The following is a 19,753-nucleotide window of genomic DNA, read 5'->3' on the forward strand; positions in this document are numbered from 1 at the left end:
ATTTGACCTATAGATTCCGAATCTAATGGCTACTCTGGAGCTTGTCCCCAGGTCACCAGCCGTGTCTGTCTCTGAGTGAACCAAGTATTTTAGTTACAGTGATTTCCAGGTCAGACCTATGGGCCTTCTGGCCTTCTGATAGATTTTTTTTTTTTTTTTTTTGCCTTGGAGGACAGGTTACTCAGGTAACACAGTTATAATTAGGTCCCTGGACCCTAGTTTAACCAACTCAATAGAATTCTCTGGAATTAGTAGAGAAGCCTGGGGTTCTCACATAGGATCAGTGTTGCAAAGTAGCTCCTTAACCATTCACATAACCTTGCTCATCCATAGCAAGGTAATACATAAATTTACTGAGATTTTTTTTTTTTGTATTTTGGTTATATCCGCTTTCTGGGTAATGACTTCTATACAGTTACTATCCAGAGCTTAAAGCAGTCTCTCTCTCAATCTCTCTCTCTCTCTCTCTCTCTCTCTCTCTCTCTCTCTCTCTCATCTATCATTATCTATCTATCTATCTATCTATCTATCTATCTTTGCCTATGTACATGTGTATGTGTATATGTATGCATGCATGCTTGCATACGTACATCCTAAGCCCAACTCTACTGGAACTTGGAACACTGAAATCCTGGACTTGACATCCACATTCTCCACATTCATTTTGTCCACGGTGTTTATGATCCTTAGACTCAGCTCCTCCCTCTTGTGAGCTTACATCACATGCCTAGTCCTGAGATCTTTTTGGTTTACATCAGCTGGACCTTTGTCCATTTTAAGCAAGAGCTGAAAAATTGTGCCTGTCCCTAAGATGACTATGACCTGAAGTCACTGCTTCTTAGGTGGATCCCAACAAGTATGAGCTTGTCTCAGGCTTGGATTAAAGGTCTGTTTTGCATCTAGTCAGCCTGATCTCTCTTCCTGAGAGATCAGGAAGGGAAAATGATTTCACTGGAGAATTCTGTAGCAAAGGTGTCCCTTGAAACAATAGTCTGGATGCTTCAGGGAACAGGAGAGAGAAGAGGCAATGTGATGGAGCATTCTTGGTCAAGTATAAAGGGATGAACAAAGAGAGAAAATACCAAAATCATGGATCTGCTGAACACAAGGCTCTGGTTTACACATACCATCTCTTCTTCTTCTTGTTCGTTTACTTAGTTAGGCCATTTGACCATAACCACACTTGACATAAACATTCTAGAATCTCCAAGCACCCTTCAGTGAATCAAAGTGGGTTTATTGTTGTTGATTAGTCTATGTGAGATAGGACCTGTTTTATTTAAAAAATGTTTCTTATTATTTTATGTGCATTTATTTATTTTTATTATTTTAGGTGTTTTGCCTGCATGCATGTCTGTGTTAAGTTGTCAGATCTTGGAGTTACAGACAGTTGTAAGCTGCCATATGGGTGTTGGGATTTAAACCCAGGTCCTCTGGAAGAACAGTCAGTGCTCTTTAACCACTGAGCCATCTCTCCAGCCCCCAAGATAGGACCTTTTGATGTGGCTCTGGTTAGCCTCTAATATGTAATTTTGTACTCGAGTAATCCTCCTGCCTCAGCTTCCAGAGACCCATATATCACTAGATCTAGCCCAAGTCCTAGTTTTTAAGCAGTCTTTGTGTACTGCGTAAAAGTCTAAGAGAGAGGGAGGAGCCTGTATATTGTCCCTCTAGGTAAATTTGGTCTGGTGAAAACCAGTCTGCCTGGAAAACTTGTTTGAATTGCTACAGTCATTTGATAAGGTTCTGCTTCTTTCTTTTTTATTTTTTGTTGTTGTTGTTGTTGTTTTGTTTGTTTGTTTTGAGACAGAGTTTCTCTGTAGCCTCGGAGTCTGTTCTGGAACTCATTCTTGTAGACAGGCTGGCCTCGAACTCACAGAGATCGGCCTGTCTCTGTCTCCCGAGTGCTGGGATTAAAGGTATGTGCCACCACCCAGCTTATATCTTCATGTGTGTTTTGTGTGTGTGTGTGTGTGTGTACACAGGTAAGGACATGTGTGTCTATGTTCATGTGTTTGTGTCATGTATGTACATGTATGTGTAGGTATGCAACCTGTGTTCATGCAGAGAGGCCAGGCCAGAGAAAGGCGTTGGGTGTCCTACCCAATTAAGGTGCCCACCTTATTCTTTTGAGACAGGGTCTCTCACTGAACCTGGAATGGCTGGGATCCTAATTCCAGGCTTTGCAAACTGTTCTTAACCCATTAAGCCAGCTCTCTCACTGATCTGGTTAGGGACCCTTGCTATTGATCCTTTGTCAATTGATAGCATTAGGAAAAAAAGCCAAGTCTACCCGAGATGAAAATACTTTGGTCTCTGATTCCAATACAGAAACTCAAAAACACCCTGGTTCCTCTATGATCAGAACTCAAAGTAATGATAGCTTTCCCTAGCCCTTCCTTTCATCTAGAGATTTCAGAGCATTCTGAAAAGATTGCCCATCCCCGAGGGAGCTGATTAAGCCACATCATTGCCCTTCATCTTTGGCCTGGGGTCCTCCCCACAAATTGGCTATTGAGCTGGAAATAGTGTAGACACCCTGATTCAGGGTCTCACACTGAACGCCCACTGCCTCTCTTGCCTACCAAGTCTTACGCAGTTTATGATGCTCCCACAGGGCCCCACATCAGATTTGCCAGCATCTCAGTTGTCATCGCCTCCCACTGATTGCATTTTGGGGTTCGCTGGTGTCCTAGCAACGAAGGCTGTGCCTCAGCTGTCCTGGATGTGAGAAACGTTGAAGACTCTCCGGGGATTCTTCATGTCTCCTTACCATTCATTCCAATTTATCTCTCCCTGCCCAGGGCATCCATCCCTCTTGTATGAAAGAATTGTGTTCTCTGGCTTATTTTTCCTTCTTCCTCTCCAGCCTCCTTCTTCTGGGCAGAAGACAAAAGAAAGACCATGAGCTTGGGAGAAAGGGAGAAACAGAGCTGCAGTTTTTCTCTTGCCTTGCCCTCTCGTTCCCAGAAGAGGGACCTCGACAGTGAACTTTGGCTTGAAAAGATGAAGGAGATTAGAAGGCTGAGGCTTCACTTGCAGCCCCCATCCTAAGGAAGTTAACTTGTTTTTGCTGGAGGAGCAGTGACTCAGCCCAGACCTTAGATGGGGAAATCTCTTCAGCGCCTGAAAAAGGAAAGCTGCAGAGAGAGGCCTGATCTTTAATTTCAGACCAGAAAGGTTTTGCTGAGTTAGGAGAAATTGAGTTCTGCCTCTTCCTCTTGTTGGCAATAGGGAGGGCAGTGGGCAACTCTGCACGGATTTTCCCAAAGGAACAGCTCTGTCTACAGAAGTCCAGTAGAAGCAGACAGTGGGATCCCCAATTCAGAGTTCTGGAATGGCCCACACATACTAGTTAGTGGGAGCTTTCTTTAGTCAGCCTCCACCACTGTCCCTTTACCTACAAATTACTATAACCACCCCTGATCATGATATGATAATTAGCACATGCTTTTTTTTTTTTTTAATAAGACTCCAAAATAAGTGACTGTGGCAAGACTACTCCTGGAGACAGTTCCTGACTCACTCATCCATTTCCTAAATACTTAGTCATCTACTGATGGCTGGACCTCGAGGGAGGCGGTCATGAGCAGAAAGGACATGATCCTTGGTGTCATGGAGGTGACACACTGGAGCATGGACAGGAACTGGGTGAGTTGACCCACACAGGAGGTGTGTAGCACAGAAACACAAAGTCAAGCGGTGGCTGAGAGATGATGTTGGGGCCTCACTGGCAACAGTGTCTTTGAAGGTGATCTGTTGACTGAGTGGGACTGAGCGAATGAAATCCAACTTTAGGTAAAAAGCTATGTGATTTGTAAGAGTTCCAGGAAATAAAAAGTTTAACAAACCCTAAGCTGCCTCCTCGTGTTCACACTCCAATTCCTTGCATGCACAATGGGAAGCTACTTTGGGAAAGTGTGAAATTGTACCCCAGGGGAAGATAAAATGATTGTATTGATGGAGGGGGGCAGAGGGGGTAGAATATGAACTGCAGGAGGAAGACTGAAGTCAGCACCAGGGAAACAGACAAGAAGAGCAGCTTTCGAGGGTTGAGGCCATGGATCAGCCGGCAAGAAACTTGCTGTGCAAACATGAGAGCCTGTGTTCAGAGCCTTGGCAGCCGTGTAAAAAGTCAGGCATGCGATGTGCATGCTTATAATTCCAGCACTTAGGAGACAAAGCAGGAGCGTGCTGGCCAGACAGTCTAGCCCAAACTGGGAGAGGGTTCATCTCAAAAACTAAGATGGAGGAGCTAGAGTAATGGCTCGGAGGTTTAGAGCACTTACTGCCTTTTCAGAGGACCCAGGTTCAGGTTCCAGCAGCCGCATCGTGACTGCCTCACGCCTGTGCATTAACTCTAGCTCTCCTGTTTCAGCTCCCTCTTCGGACTCTTGCAGGCACCAGACGAGCATGTGGTGCCTATACAAATATGCAGGCAAAACACCCATACGGATAAAATAATTCTAAGAAATGCTAAAAAAAAAAAATGAAAGATGGCTGATAGACATTGTCAACCTCTGTTCTCCATCCACATGTGTGCGTGCATGCGTGTGCACACACGCACGTGCGCGCGCGCACACACACACACCTCACATTCACATATCCACATGCACACAAGTAAACTAACCTCTTTTGTAATTTCTAAAACCAGATCCAGTTCCCTAAGCCATGAGGATGGTCTGTGTCTGTGATGGGAAATGGGTTTGTCTGTCTCCACTTGACTGACAACATCCTTTTTTATCGCTTGCTGATAAAAGCCATTGATGTCCCTGTGCAGGAAACTAACAGGAAAAGAGAGAAAGCCAACCTCTAGATCCACTTCCTGAGGGCGAGACCGAGAGGCAGCTGCTGTCCTGGCAGTGTAGGAAAAGGCAGAGTAAACCGACGCAGCATCCCCATGGGCAGCCGGTCCTCTTTCCCTTCTAAAACCGACCAGTCTACTAAGGGGCAGACAGGGGTCTTCTCAAAATATTAAGAGGTATTGAAACTCACTAATCTCTTCTGTCTCAAACAAAGGAAACACAGAACTGGAAGAAAAGATAAGAGTCACCGGAAGAGGAACTTGACATTGGTCCATATCTTCCCACTTCTAGCAACTTCTGCTTTGACTCTTTCTGTGAACAAAGGTAGTAATGGTGGAGATGTGTTGGGAGGAGAAGCAGTCAGGGTTAGTGGTGCTCAGAAAAATCTGTGGCTTTTAAAAAACAAAGATCTTGCCTGGTGGTGGTGGTGCATGCCTGTAATCCCAGCACTTGGGAGACAGAGGCAGGCAGGTCTCTGTGAGTTAGAGGTCAGCCTGGTCTACCAAGCAAGTTCCAGGACAGCCAGGACTGTTACACAGAGAAAGCCTGTTTCAAAAAAAGCACAAATAAATAAGTAAATAAATAGGAAAAAAGAAGGAAAAAACAAAAACAAAACAACAAACAACTGAAAAAAAAACCCAAAGAGCTCCCACAAACAAAACAATAGTAAATAAAAACAGGGTCGTGTGTAGAACAGGCTGGCCTTGAACTTGATATGCAGATAGAGATGAATTTGAACTTCTGATCCCCTCTTTTCCACCTCCAGAGTGCTGAGATTACACCACCACACCTAGGGTATTCGCTTGTGTGTGCTCCACAAGCCAGCTGCTGACTCAGTGCTATCTCTAGGCCCTCGGGTGACTCGATTTTGAACCACTATTATCTGGAACTGTTTATAGGGCTCTGAGGCGAAATACTGCTGCAGATGCTGCTAGAGATGAGTCCGGATGTGGAGCCAGCTCCAGTCTGGAGATTCCTAAAGGGTTTATTTGTGAGGCTAGTATAACACAGTAGAGTAGAACACGTGTAATATGAATGGCGGGGGGAGGGGGGGAGAGACGGGGTGGTGGCTGTTAATAGCTATTCTGGCCTGAAAAGATGAGAGGGAACGAGTTGCAAAGACTTGGACTTTTGTCTATCTACAGAGTTTTTTTTAATTTTAATTTATTCATGTACCTGTGCAAGCACAGGCCATCGTGTATGTGAAGGTCAGAGGCCAAGGTTCAGGAGCCAGTTCTGTCCTTCCACCCTTATGCGAGTTCTGAACTAAGGTCCAGGCTTGCGCGGCAAGTGCTTTCACCTGCTGAGTTGTCTTACTGGCTCTGCTTTTATTTTTATATTTATTTATTTGGTAGTTTTTGCTAAGTAACTCAGGCTGGGGCTTGAACAGAAGTTTTAGTTTAAGAACCATTTATACTTCAATAATTTTATCCTCCTCCCCTCCACAAGTCTTCTTGTCTAATAGTCATGGGTGAGCCTTGAGAAATGACTCAAAGCCAAAATAATGGGGTTTCCTTAATTATAGTTCCTCCTTTCTCTGGCTACAGGCCAAGCCCCAGTATCTCCCTCCGTTCTAAGGACGTCAGCTTCAACCCAGCTCTGCCAGATCCACGCTGATCTTCCAGTGATCATGTTGCAAACTGGACTCTTCTTACAATTTCCTACCTGTAAAATCGCTGTTCATTGCCCAGTTTCATCTCATGGTTCTGGATACCTCCAACCCAGTGTGGAAGTGCCCTTACCCTTCTTCCTCTGGTCCTCAGCTGAGGATGACTCAACAGAATCCACAGTAACTAGCTTAAGCCGCTGCTTGTTCTTCCTGGGACACGCCCCCTTCACCAGAATCTGGACGGAGCCAGATGCACCCGCTTCTGTGAACTGGAGGAGCTCTCCTGATTAGCCTGTCTTGCAGGCTCTGAAGGGACCCTCCTTTCTAGAAGGCACACACAGGAAATTAGACCAGGTTATAATTTGGTTGGTCATAGTTTATGAAGGCTAAACCCAGAATTGGACCCTGGCAAGTGTAGACTGTTCACTGAAAAATGGAATACAACGTATGGGAATTAGACCAAACTATAAAAGTCACCAGCGTTGACAGCATGTCCTTCCAATAGCTTGAAGAAAATAAGTATCACACACTAATAATGTTAAACAATTACTAATGGCTATTAAATAGTTACGATGTGTCAGGATTGGATGATGTTATATTATCTCATTTATTCCTCATAAAAGGTTTCCTTCTAGAAGCCAGGAGAGAAAAACCAGTCTCTATACACACTCAGTAATGACATTAATAGAAATAATAGTTGCATATGTGTTGCATTGCTCATTGCCTTATATACATTGGTCCTGAGTTGCATATATTCTCTCATCTCATTTTTGAATGAGCCGTACAGTTAAGACTTATTATTATTAAGTAGGCTAGTTCTGATAATGGCCCTCCTGACGTGTCTATATACCGTGTGAGCTCCTCCCCTTAAATGTAGGTGGGGCTTAGTAGCATACTATTAACTAAAGGATGTGATAAAAGTGATGGGCCATCACTTCTTTGATCGGGGTACAAAGGACTGTTAACCTCTGTCTTGCTGGCATTTTCTTTCTGGCCTTCCTGCTTACTCTGATGAAGTAAGCTGCCCTGTTACATCATGATCCATAAATTCTCCGAGGCAAGGCTCAGAGAGGTCCTAAAGATGGAGGCCAGCTGTCCACAGCTCCTGAGGAACTAAGGCTTCATGGTAAATTCTGTGAGGAATTTAACCCTGCCAGAGACTAAGCAAGCGAGCCAAGAAGCAAGAGGCACAGAATCACCCCAACTTTAGGAGCGATCCAGAGCCAGAGGACATAGCAAAGCAGCACGAGGAGGACTTTGTAGTCAAAGAAACTATGAAATAATAATTGTTATTTTAAGCTACTAAATCGTAGGATGATTAATGTACACAGCAAAAGATAGCAGATACACATTTCTCTTTGGAAATGAGAAACTGAAGCTTAGGGAGACGAATTAATTTTCCCTAAGTCACAGTTATGGTTTGTAAACGGCAGAACCAAAATCACGAGTGAATATGGCGTGTGTGTTAGAGTCAAGACACTATTACTTCAAGCCTGGTATGGCAGTGCATACCTTCAGTCCCAGTACTTGAAGAGCTAAGGCAGGAGTATTGCCGTTAAGCTGGAGAATAGCCTGGGTGAGACCTACAGGGTGAGACCAGGTCTCAAACAAAACAAAGCAAGAAAAGGCCAGGTTAAAATTTACTTTCTTGTAAGGTTCCATGTGACTGGGACCTGAGAGTCCTAGAAGGCATTCTGTTCGGAGAAATCTTTGGAAAGTAGCCATGTTTCCAGGAAACTCTCTTGCACGCATGTAAAACAGGGATGGACAAAAGTTGAAATGGTGCTAAGTGCTTTGCTCGGTCCACTCCCTGCTGTTGAAGAATAGCTGATCCACCCATAGATTTGATGATAGTAACTAGGGGCCCCTTTCAATAGCACAATGGCCACACTATGAGCTAACACTTTATTTTATAAGTAAGCACACTATTTTACCTGTCACATGCAGTTCTGACAGAAGGGGCATGCCATTTTTCTTGAGGACAAAAATGAATGTTTACTAATAAGGCATGGTATGGCATTTAAAAGTCACAGGCACTCTGAAACAAGAAAGCGAATGTGTTCGGCACCTGAGAACAGCCCCTCCCATAAACTCCCCTTCCCCTTCTCATCACTGGAAACAGCCTTGAACTTTGAACTACAGCGCCTGGCTCCAGCCCGGAAAACAGCTCGGCCCTTCCACGTACTAGAAGTTCTTCAGCATGGGATGGTACAATCTTCTCCTCTCTGCGTTCAGCCACAGTTCACTTTGGTAAAGAAGACATGTTCTTGGGTTGCCTGAATGATCAGCTGCCGGAGCAACAGGCTTTGAACTCAGGGAGGGTTTCCCAGAGGTGATGGAACAGGAGTGCCATAGGCTGCAGCCTCCTTTAGTTGGTGGCAGACACTGTATTTTATTTGCGCTCTTATGCAAGCCTGTATAAAGTCCACAGACAGCACTGGGAGGGGCAGGCCCCCAAGCTGGCTCAGTACCCATGGGCTTCTGGTAAGTATCCTAGCTTTCCTTACCTTCTCCTCTCAGGCCTGCTCTCTTCCCTTTCTTTCCTTCTTTCCTCCCTCTTTCTCCTCCCCAACTCCCTCTTGTCTTTCTATCCCTTCCTCCCTATTAGCCTCTACCATCTGAGATCCCTACCCCAGGAAACCACCTCTTAGCAGGTCATCTTGGCTTGCCTCCAACTGCTCGTGGCAGGTAGCTCTGGCCCTTGTCGGCTTTCAGAGTGATTTACTTCTCTAACCCATTTGGAGCTGGATTTGTGTCTAGAAGTGGGGGTGGGAGAGTTGAAGAATTCCACAGGCAAGAAACAGAGCTATCCCAGGTGGGATTTTGCTCCTTTAGACCAAACAAACAAATAAAACAAACAAATAAAAAAACAAAAACCACAAACAAACAAAAAAACCTGACTTGGATGTTGTCCCCCCTTGGAATATGACACTGTAGAAAGAAGGCAGAAGAAACAGCACCAGTGTCCGTGAAGGCCCCGGGGCACACGGAAGTACTCCTCAGATACTGGGGTGCCACACCAAACCCTCCATTTTCCACTCAGTCGGTGTTTATGAAAGGTATGTTTGCCTCTACTACACCTGCCGTCATGGTCTGAATCAAGAGTTCCGGACAGACAGCACCTGCACTACCTACACTGGCAGCCACACATCACAAAGTTGCAGCCAGCCAGCTCCAGGGCTGGAGCTTCCTAAGGCCGTGGGGGCTGCGGGGTGGGAGGTACACAGCTCTGGGAGGAAAAGGAGACCTGGTGGGGTAATGATGGTACCTTGTGTGCATAAAATCAAAACGCAGGGTTCAAACAAGACTCTCCCTGGTACTGCATAGTTTTGATAACACAATACCTTTCTGTTATTTCAAAGTATATGTCTTTTCGTTTGCTAGTTTTTGTTTTTCAAGGCAGGGTTTCTCTGTCCTGCCTGTCCTGGAACTTGTATAGACCAGGCTAGCTTCGAACTCATAGAGATCAATCTACTTCTGTCTCCAAGTATTGGGATTACAAGTGTGTGCCACCACACCCTGAAAAGCTTGTATTTTATGGCCTTCTTTATTTAAAGTTTTCCCTCTTGCTGTTCATCTGCATTTATTTTAAATGTTCTCCTGTTTTACAGAGGGAAATGACAGAAGAAGAAGTGTAGCAGTGGCCAAAAGCACTCAGGAAAACCTTGTTCTTAGTGGTTGAAATAATGAGTGACTGACCTCTGTGGCGATTATTCACCAACTTTTGTGACAGCAATTGGAGTTCCTAAACTTAGATGGCGAGCCCCCTTAATGAGACTGGCCTAATTCTATGTTCTGTATGGCACCTAGTCACCGTGGCTGTGCAAGAGCCATTATTACCCAAAGCACCATAATAATGGCCAGGCCCTCCTATGACGTTATTGTTTCCTATCTGCTAGGACATTAATTGCCTTCTAACTTGCTCTAAAATTGGTAGTGCGGCACACCGCCAAGCTAGACAGAAGGAGGCTGCTAGCGACATGCGAAAAGGCTGTGTAAGAGGATGTGTGGCTGTTGCACTCTCGCCGGGCAGCTTGCTATCTGCACACGTTACTTCATGTGTTATAAGACGTCTTATCAGGCCCTAAGTCTTGCCTTCTATCTTACCGTGGTCAGTGCATGGTCTTTCCTTCAGGGAGATGATTCAGACATCTCTGAAGTTATTTTGGCTTTTCCACTTTCCTTTTATGGATTCTCTATGAGTCACTGAATTGAATGGGAGGTTATTTCTAAATTGGAAGGTGAGGATGAGAGAAAGGGGAAGAAGGTTCCGGAAGATAACTAGGAAAAAAAAAAACACCTTATTGCTATGCATAGTTACTGGAAGAATAATTTCCGCTTAGTTTGATGATAGAAATGTGCAGTTGATTTAAATTCAACTAAAGATACAGGTTAGAAAATAGCAGCTTCCCCACCCTCAATAACAAGCTGTACAGTTTTAGATTCTGGTTAGCTTGCTCTGCAAAGGGTAGAAGGTTAATAAATAGAGGAGATATGGGACAATGAGTTACAGCAAAAAGGCAGGGGCAAAGTACAAAATTTCCAAAGTCCACTCCTGGTTCCACAGGAAGGCCTTTCAACATGAGGCCTTGTGTCTGAGAGTACAGGCCTCCTTAAATTTATCACCACAGGTTTGCATATTCCAGGTGAAGTTGTAGAGAAGGTATATTTAAATTTGACTTAGAAACTGAAAGAGTAATCAGGCCAGCATTTTCTTATTTAGGAGCCGGAAAAGCGGTAGGAATGAAAAAGAAAAGCAGAGAAAGCTAATGATGAATGTATTTCTAGGAGCAGAGAGTTTTTATAGCAACACCAGATTTCGCAAAAATGCCTACTGGGATTTGTACCCAGATGAATAAGAAATGCAATCATTTATTCTCGTGTATTGTACCAAGTGAGGGGAATTAAAAAACTCTGCAATTCATTCAATGGTTCTAATTTAGACTGCTAGGAATAGGAGAGGTAGAGAGGGAGGGAAAGGAGCAAGAGGAGGAAGGAGGGAAGGGGTAAACGTTAATATCAGCCTTAGGAATAGGACAGCGAGAGAAGGCGGTAGGAGGAAGGAACTAAGGGACAGAAGGAAGGAAGGGAGGGAGGAAGGGAGGGAGATAGGGAGGGAAAGAGAGAGAGAGAGAGAGAGGGAGGGAGGGAGAGAGAGAGAGAGAGAGGTGGGGGGGGGGCGGACGTTAGTATCTGCCAGACAGCTAGTAATGCTATTTAAGAATTGCTGAACTTAAAAGTCAAGTACTGTAAGGAAGGGGTGGGGGGCGAAATTCTCTTTTCCAAAGCACCATAAGGGTAAGTCGCTGCACGTTTATTCAAAACTTGCTGATCGTTTGTTTGGTCACTTGGCAGACCCAGGAGAGTGGGTCTGGAAGCTGAAGAACTCTCACTATGACAGACAGTTCGCTTTCTGGACGGTATTTATAATAGCAATGGAAGCGGACTGCTGCTTCAGAAAGGGCCGCGCTTTGCCCTAACCTGAAGCTTGGAGACTACCGGAAAGAACTTCAAGGAAACTTCAAGAAAACACGAGTCAATTTTTCATCTATGAGATACCTTTCTGCTGAGGAATTAGACCGTTCTTAAACACAACCTCTGAAGTCGGTGTTTTGCAAACGCTACCACCGTAAGCTGGCAGAGGTGCTTCCCCTTGTAGGAAGAGAACAGGAGAAGGAAGAGTTTACAGCGCCAGCCCCACAACAAAGAGTTAACCCTTCCCGGTAACCTCGGACGTGAGCGTCTGCCCCTTCTTCGCTTTCTACTGCGCAACCAAACTGTGCACAGGGCTTGAACCAACCGCGGCCATCACACCCCTTGTCAGTTAAGCTAAGAGACACTGGCAGTAGCCTATCATAACTCCGAACTGCCCAATCATCAACCAATTACAACTAAAGCTTGATCTAGGCCGGTCCAGGTCCGGGCGGGGGCGAAGACCCCGTCCAGGAAAAGGGGCGGTACAGACACGATGACGGGCAGGAATTGCCAACCAATCGTAGCAGAGAGCCGCCGCCCCTCCATCCAATGGATAAGTTGGAAGTGTGGTATGGGGCGGGCCTGTTGTCATGGGGGAGGTGGTGGCGCTTAGTGGCTACTGGCGGCGGAGGTAGAGTGTGAGGCGCTGGAGTTGTGCAGGGCCAGCGGCAGGTGAGTGCGGGCGAGGCGGGCCTGAGGTGCGGAGGCGGTGGCGGGCCAGAAACTCTAGCTTTGCGTTCCGAAGGCGGAGGCCGCGGGCCGGGGCTGCGGGTCGCGTCGGGGCCGGGCGCGGCGCGGCGGGAGAGCGACCGGTTTCCTGCCGACGGAGTTGTCCGTCGGGAAGGTAGGTTGGTGCGGGACCCCGGCGGGCCAGGCCGGGAGGTCCCCTGGGCAAACCAGCGGCTCGGTCCGGAGGTCAGTGACGGGAGGCCGGCGTGTGCGCGGCTTCCCGAAGAGACCGAGCGCCTGGGGTGTGCGAGCGGGGGCGACCCGGAGCGAGCGGCCCTGGGGCCGGAGAGACGAGGGGCTCCCGGGGCTTCTCGGTGTGCTGGGAGCCGTGGGGACCGAGAGAACTGGGAGTGGCCCCTATCGGAGAGAGGTGGGAGGTGGGGAGACCCAGGGAGGCCGGGGGCCGGGGTGACACGGAGCGGAGGAAAGGCACCGAGTGGGGTGCGACACCCCCCCCCATCCCCGAGAAGGGCAGCAGCGGTCGGAGGAGGAGGGGTCTGCGGGGTGGAGACCTTGAACTAACTGCTCGGGGTGGGACCGCCGCGCCCTGCCCCCCACAGCGGGTCTGGGACTGGAGTCGGGACTGAAGACCCTCAGAGTGAAGGCTTCGAGCGTTAGGAGTTGGGACCTGAGACTAGGGTAAGGGTTCAGCGGGAAAGTGGAAGTTCCCCTAAGCAAAAAGGGATGGAGGTAAGAGGGGAAGAGTAATTTCCCTGGAGGAAGGGAGTTAGTTAGATCTGGGGAAACTTGCCCGGCCGTGGGTGAGTGGTCTTGTGGAAGCTGGCCAGGACAGCTGATTAACAATGGTGCTAGAGAGGGCTTCCGAAAAGAGGAGAAATTAATTCTACTAACATGCCAAGCAGGACCAGCCACGCTGCCCTTAAAAGCAAGGTTAAAGTGTCTTGGAGGCGAGGACTTTTAGAAGTTACTTTTAGAATGACAGTGAAAATACTGGAAAATAAGGACATCAACAGAATGGGGAATTTGAGAGGAAAAGGGGAGGAGTAGCTGAACTAAAGGAATGAACCTGTGACTTGATCAGAAAGAGGCTATTCGTGAACTGGATAGGCATGCCCTGCTAAACTGAAAATAAAAATTCTTTGGGCCATCACTCACCTGGCAATACTAACAGTTTTCATGGGGTTTAAATCGTGTTTGTTTATTTATTTATTCATTCATTCATTTTTGAGATAGGGTCTCATTCTGCAGCCATGACTGTTTTTTATTTAGTCCAGGGGAGCCTTGAACTCAGACTCTGCCTCTGTCTCCTGAGTGCTGGGATCATAGGCATTTCAAAACAGTTTAGGTATTTGTAGAACTTTTGGAATAGTGACTGGTGCAGAACTCAGGATTGGATTGTTACACAGAAAGATCTGAGATTTTAAACGCAGTTGCATTCTGGCTTGGTACTGTTGAGTTTGCTCTACCTTAGGCTTCTGATTCAGTAGGCCTAGGGTGGGGTCCAAGAATTTGTAGTTATCTAAAGAGATGCTTTATGTTCTTCAAGGGATCATACTCTGAGAACACCTTGCTTTAATGAAAAACAGTATTAATCAGTAACCTTAAAATACCGGGTATCTGCCCGTCTTGCTGAAGGGATAATAGAAGCAAATTATGGGGGGGGGGGATTGAGAGAATGTCTTATTACAACGGGTATCCCCCCAGTACTGTGAATGATACTCTACCTCACACTTAATAGGCATGGGCTCTGTCACTGAGTGCTACTGCTCCAATCCCAGAATATTTTTTTAGTTTCTTTTTAAAATTGGATTATGATTACTTAGTAATTTATTGTACCATTACTGTACCACCAGCATTGAAAGTAAGACAGGATACACTAGTCTTGCATTTGGTGAAGAAAAATATTCTTTAGGGAAGCTTCTTGTACCCATATGTTTTAGGTCACAATGTAAAATATATTTCTTACATTTCTTACAAACTTCAGAGAAATTTGACAAACTGATTGGCATTATGCAGTGGTAGAAGCAACCCTTCAACAATAAGGGACTAAGTTATTTATCTTTGTTTTGTTTTGTGGTAGTTCTCGGGTGGTGATAGTCAGTTTGATCTTGTATATTGTATTGTGCTTCTGATTCTGTGGAACTCTTGGATGTTGAGAGCCTTTGGCATGAGTACTTAAGAGGAAGTCGAGGCACAGAGACTGCTGTTTCTCAGATGGCCTCATATTTACCAGTGTTTCTTTCTTTAACCGTTGTACTGTAAAAGACACATGTACAGACACATACTAACATCAAGCAACTAACTCTAAATCGAATTAGGATATTTCATGTATGATAAACAAACACAAATAGGATATTTCATATATGATAAACAAACACAAAATAAACATTTCAAGAGAGAAAATGAAAAGATAGCTTATTTTTAGAGACTAATCTCAGCACCTCTGAGACAGGAGGATTGCTAGAAGATAGTGGCCAGATTGGGCCTGAGAATGAGATCAGTCTTCAAAAACCAAGGTGGAGGTGGGGTGGGGAAAGAGAAGGAGCACGGATTGGGTAGAAGCTTAACCACTGCGGTACTTGTTTGCTGTAAAGGAGCTTTTGTCTTGGTGGGTTTTAATTTCCCCGAGTGAACTAGGTTCATTGTACTTTGTAAGCCTAACTTGCTTGAGGAACCTAAATGTAATTTGCAGTAAGCATTTAAAGCTGTAATAAGTGCGAGTGTTTTGTGCTACTCTTGGGTTAGTTTTTCCTCTAGAAAACCAGACAGCTGCCAGGCATGATGGTGCATAATTATAATTCAGACACTTGGGAGGATGAAGCAGGGGAATTGATGTTAGTGGAAGGGTGGCCTGGGTCACATAGCAAACCCTTCTCTCTTCTTTTCTTTTTTGTTTGTTTTTTGAAACAGGGTTTCTCTGTGTAGCCCTTCCTGTTCTGGAACTGGCTCTGTAGACCAGGCTAACCTGGAATTCAAGAACTCACCTGCCTCTGCCTCCTGAGTACTGAGATTGAAGGCATGTACCACCTCACCTGGCGAGCCATTTTCTCAAACAACAGCAATAATAACAGCAAAAACAAAGTAAAATTGAAAGCTAGATGACTTATTTTCAAACTAGATGGAATTGCTTTAGTTCTGTTTTGATGGCTATAAGAATAAAGAAGGCAGTTTGAAAACTGAAAAAGGTGATCCTTGCAGTTCCCTTTAAAAATCTTTAATCCAGGGGATTATGTAACCTTTCATTAATGTTTTATGAAATTGTGAAGGAATATTGCTGCAGCTTTGCATCAATATTTTTTTTAGTCCCCCCCCCTTTTAAATTCTATTTCAGTTCCAAACTAAAATTTTGATTCCAAAAAAATTCTAAATAGAAGGCCAGAAAACAACCATTTTATGTTTGATTTCAAAAATAGTCTCTTCACAAAATAAATTTACTATTTGGGGGTTGGGGTGGTGTGGACAAACTTCCAAAAATATTCAGTTTTTTACATTGACTTAAATGCAGTATTCCTACCACTAGTGTGATTGTTCTTTAAGTCTTTGTATGTTTGTGTAGAGCTATACTAACTGATGGGAAAATTAAAGTCTTAAGTGTGGAGAAAAATGCAAAAGTTCTTTTAATGTTGGACGTTGAGCACTTAGATTACTTGCTTTAATAACTGGACTTTAATCAGTTAATGTATTATTCACCCATAATTTAGTCATACTTATCTAGGAATAGCTTTGATTGTTCAACTCATTTTACAGTGAAATTTATTAATCTGACATTGAATAAATGATAGATTCTAAATCCCAAAGAAAGAGACTCACTTTCGCTTATCAAGGCTTATTTAGACAAGTGATTTTTAAATGTAGTTTTAATTAGTAGTAGTTAATTATTTGATTTTCTATTTCAAGTAGGTCTCTCCCTCCGCTGTAATAGCTTCTGTTCCACCTTTTCTGCCTCCTTGTCTCAGCTGCTCATGCCATAAATCCTTGTAAATGTTGGTACCTGAGAATCAAGTTTGTAAAAGCATAAGCTCCCTCTATCAGAAAAGATTCTGTAGTAAATTTACCAACTTTTTGAAAAGTATTTAGTCAATAAAGTACTTGAGAAGCTTTTTAAAGTTTATTGTTAGAAATTTTGATTTTGTAGCATATTTTGAATTTAATCACTAGGTGAAGAAATACTCTACAAGGTTTTAGGATATATATTCAGAAGTAAGACCCAGGAGAGAGGGATTTTGTATATAGTTTGTATAAACTGTGCACTTTGAAATCTTGATGGAAAAGGAGAGCTGAAATTAAGGGAGAATGAGAATCCTGGCATGCTCAAGGAAGAGTCTGGAGGATCTGCAGGAAGTGTGGCGAGAGGAGCGAGCGTTGGCAGTTTTCCTGAGGTGACATATGTAAAGGGGGGCGATCCTATTTGCAGCTTTCTGCATGGACTCATTCTTAGTGCTCTCTGGTTTCTGCTGCTTCCCGGAACTCTTTTGTTTTCTTCCACTCGGGAAATAATGCTAGGGTGCAAGTAAATAGACTGAGGTTTGGAGGCCTGGACTATGAGACCCTGGGAAGGGCCGTCTAGATTTATTGCTTCCCTTATCTCTTAGTGCTGGTGATGTAACCCAGAGCCTTGAGTATGCTAGGCAACACTGATACAGCCTTACCTCAGCCATGTGGATTTATAAGAAATCTCAGGATTAGCCAAGGAACTTTTGTGTTAGCCATTAATATTCAATGACTTCCCCTTTCTCTCCACCAAAAGCTTAGTCTCTTTACATTTTTTGTTATATTTTTAAATTGTGTATTTGTGTGCAGACATGGCAACAAGTTTCTTACTGGACAAGACATTTCATTGTTTCTGTTTTGTTTTTGAACTACTGGAGATCAAAACCAGGGCCTCACACACACTAAGCAAATATTCTACTATTGAGCTGTACCCTACACCTCTCTTCACTTGTTTGTTGCTACCTTATGCTTTTATTTCTTTTCCTTATTTTTGTTATTTTTTGAGGTGCTGGAAGTTAAACTCATGGCTTTGTATGTGCAAGGCAAACGTTAAACACTGAGTTTTAGTTCTAGCCCTAAAAGTACTTAGGATGATTCCTGGGCATCTTAAATTTTTTAAACGTTATTTATTTATTCTTTTTGTTTTTCAAGATAGGGTTTCTCTGTAGCTTTGGAGCCTGTCCTGGAACTCTCTCTGTAGACCAGGCTGGACTTGAACTCACAGAGATCCGCCTGCCTCTGCCTCTCTGAGTGCTGGGATTAAAGGCATGCACTACTACCACCTGGCTTTACTACTATTTTCATTTTTTATATGTATGAGTGTTTTGTTTATATAATATGGGCACTGTATATGTCTGGTACCCTCAGAGGTCAGAAGAGGACATTAGATCCCTTGGAACTGGAATTACAGATGGTCTGAGCCACCGTGTGGGTGCTGGGAATTGAACTTAGGATTTCTGGAAGAGCAAGTGCTCTTAAATGTGGAGTCACCTCTCTAGCACCCCCACCACCAGCATTATTGCTCTTTAGTATAAGAATGTGTTAAAGTCTGGAGATACTGTTGCACACCTTTATGCCGAGCACTTGGGAGGCAGAAGCAGGCAGAGGCCAACCTGGTCTACAAAGCAAGTGCCAGGAAACTTGCTGTCTGGAACCCCCCCCCCCCAAAAAAAAAAGACTATATTACTTACTTTCCTCACCACTGTGACAAATTCACAGAAAGAAGGAACTGAAGGGGTTCATTTGTAGTTTATAGCTTAAAGGGAGATATAGTTCATCATGGCAGGGATGGCATGGTGGCTGGGGTTCCATCTATAGCAGAAGGAACCTATGTTGTAACTTGTTATATCTTGTCAGATTGTGAAGCAGAGAGCTTGGACTGGAACTGGGGTTAACCTGTATAGTCCTCAAGACCTACTGCCTAGTGACCCATTTCCTTCAACAAGGCCGCACTTCCTAAAGGTTCTACAATGTACCCCAAATAGCACTGCTTGGATGCCAAGTGTTGAAGCATAGAGCCTCAGGGACATTTTACATCCAAACTGCAACATTTTTTTTTTAATCCTTGTTCTTTATAGACTCAGGTACTATCTTATAATATGAAGTACATTTAGTTCAACCTTAAGAGTCTACATAATTGTGATAGTATCAACAGTTACTAAAGTTCAAAGCCCATATGTTGACAGGTGTCTGTCCTGCCTGGTACCACAGCCATTCAGTTCCAAAGAAACACACAGAGGCTTATATTAATTATAAACTGGTTGGCCTATTAGCTCAGGCTTCTTATTAACTCTTATATCTTTAACCCATAATTCTTGTCTGTGTTAGCCACGTTACTTGGTACCTTTTATCAGTGAGGCATTCTCATCTTGCGCCCTCTGTGTTTGGGTGATGACAGCAGACTGAGCCTTTCTCTTTCCAGAATTCTCCTATTCTGGTCGTCTCACCTATATTTCCTGACTGGCTACTGGTTTGTTGTAAGGAGGGAGGCTGCTTGTTGGTCCTGGCTGCTTGGCCTCGAAATAATCACACAGAAACCATATTATTTAAATCACTACTTGGCCCATTAGCTCTAACTTCTTATTGGCTAACTCTTACATCTTAATTTAACCCATTTCCATTAATCTTGTATTGCCACATGGCAGTGGTTTACTGGGTAAAGTTCCAGTGTCTCTCTGACTCTGCCCTTCTTTCTCCCAGCATACAGCCTAGCTTTTCCCACCCAGTTTTGTTCTTCCCTACCATAGCCTCAAAGCAGTTTCTTTATTCATTAGCCAATAAAAGCAACACATAGACAGAAGGACCTCCCACACCACTGGTGAATCAGCATTTTATTAAACCAACACAAGTGACAAATCTTTACAGGGTACAAGACCATTGTCCCACATCACTTTTTAAAGTAAGAACTCTGAGTCTAATCTCCTTTGTTTAACTTTTTTCCTGATCATTATCCATAACAAATTGTAACCAACACTCTAAACAAAGACAAATATCCATAATCCATTCATCTGTTGTCAGAGGCTGCTCGTTTGTTCCCGGCCGCTCAGACTCAAAATAACTACACAGAAACTGTATTATTTGCAATACTGTTTGGCCAATAGTTTATACAGCTTTCTAGCTAGCTCTTATATCTTAAAGTAACTCATTTCTTTAAATCTATGTATTACCACGTGGCTGTGGCTTA

The 19,753-nt window shown here is 44.2% G+C and overlaps 1 protein-coding gene across 6 annotated transcripts in view; it reads left to right on the plus strand.

Moving 5' to 3' along the window:
- Positions 1–12,482: 12,482 nt before the first annotated feature.
- Positions 12,483–19,753, plus strand: part of Numb (NUMB endocytic adaptor protein) — a 122,426-nt gene continuing 115,155 nt past the window's right edge. For 4 of the 6 annotated variants that reach the window (XM_041657966.1, XM_041657968.1, XM_041657967.1 and 1 more), the window contains exon 1: positions 12,568–12,733. The gene's annotated coding sequence lies outside the window, so the exon portion shown is untranslated. The other 2 variants (XM_041657963.1, XM_041657964.1) reach the window with 2 other exon arrangements.

Source organism: Microtus oregoni, unplaced genomic scaffold, assembly GCF_018167655.1.
Source record: "Microtus oregoni isolate MIOR12 unplaced genomic scaffold, Mior012 000009F_ref0000495, whole genome shotgun sequence".
Taxonomy (NCBI): Eukaryota; Metazoa; Chordata; class Mammalia; order Rodentia; family Cricetidae; genus Microtus; species Microtus oregoni.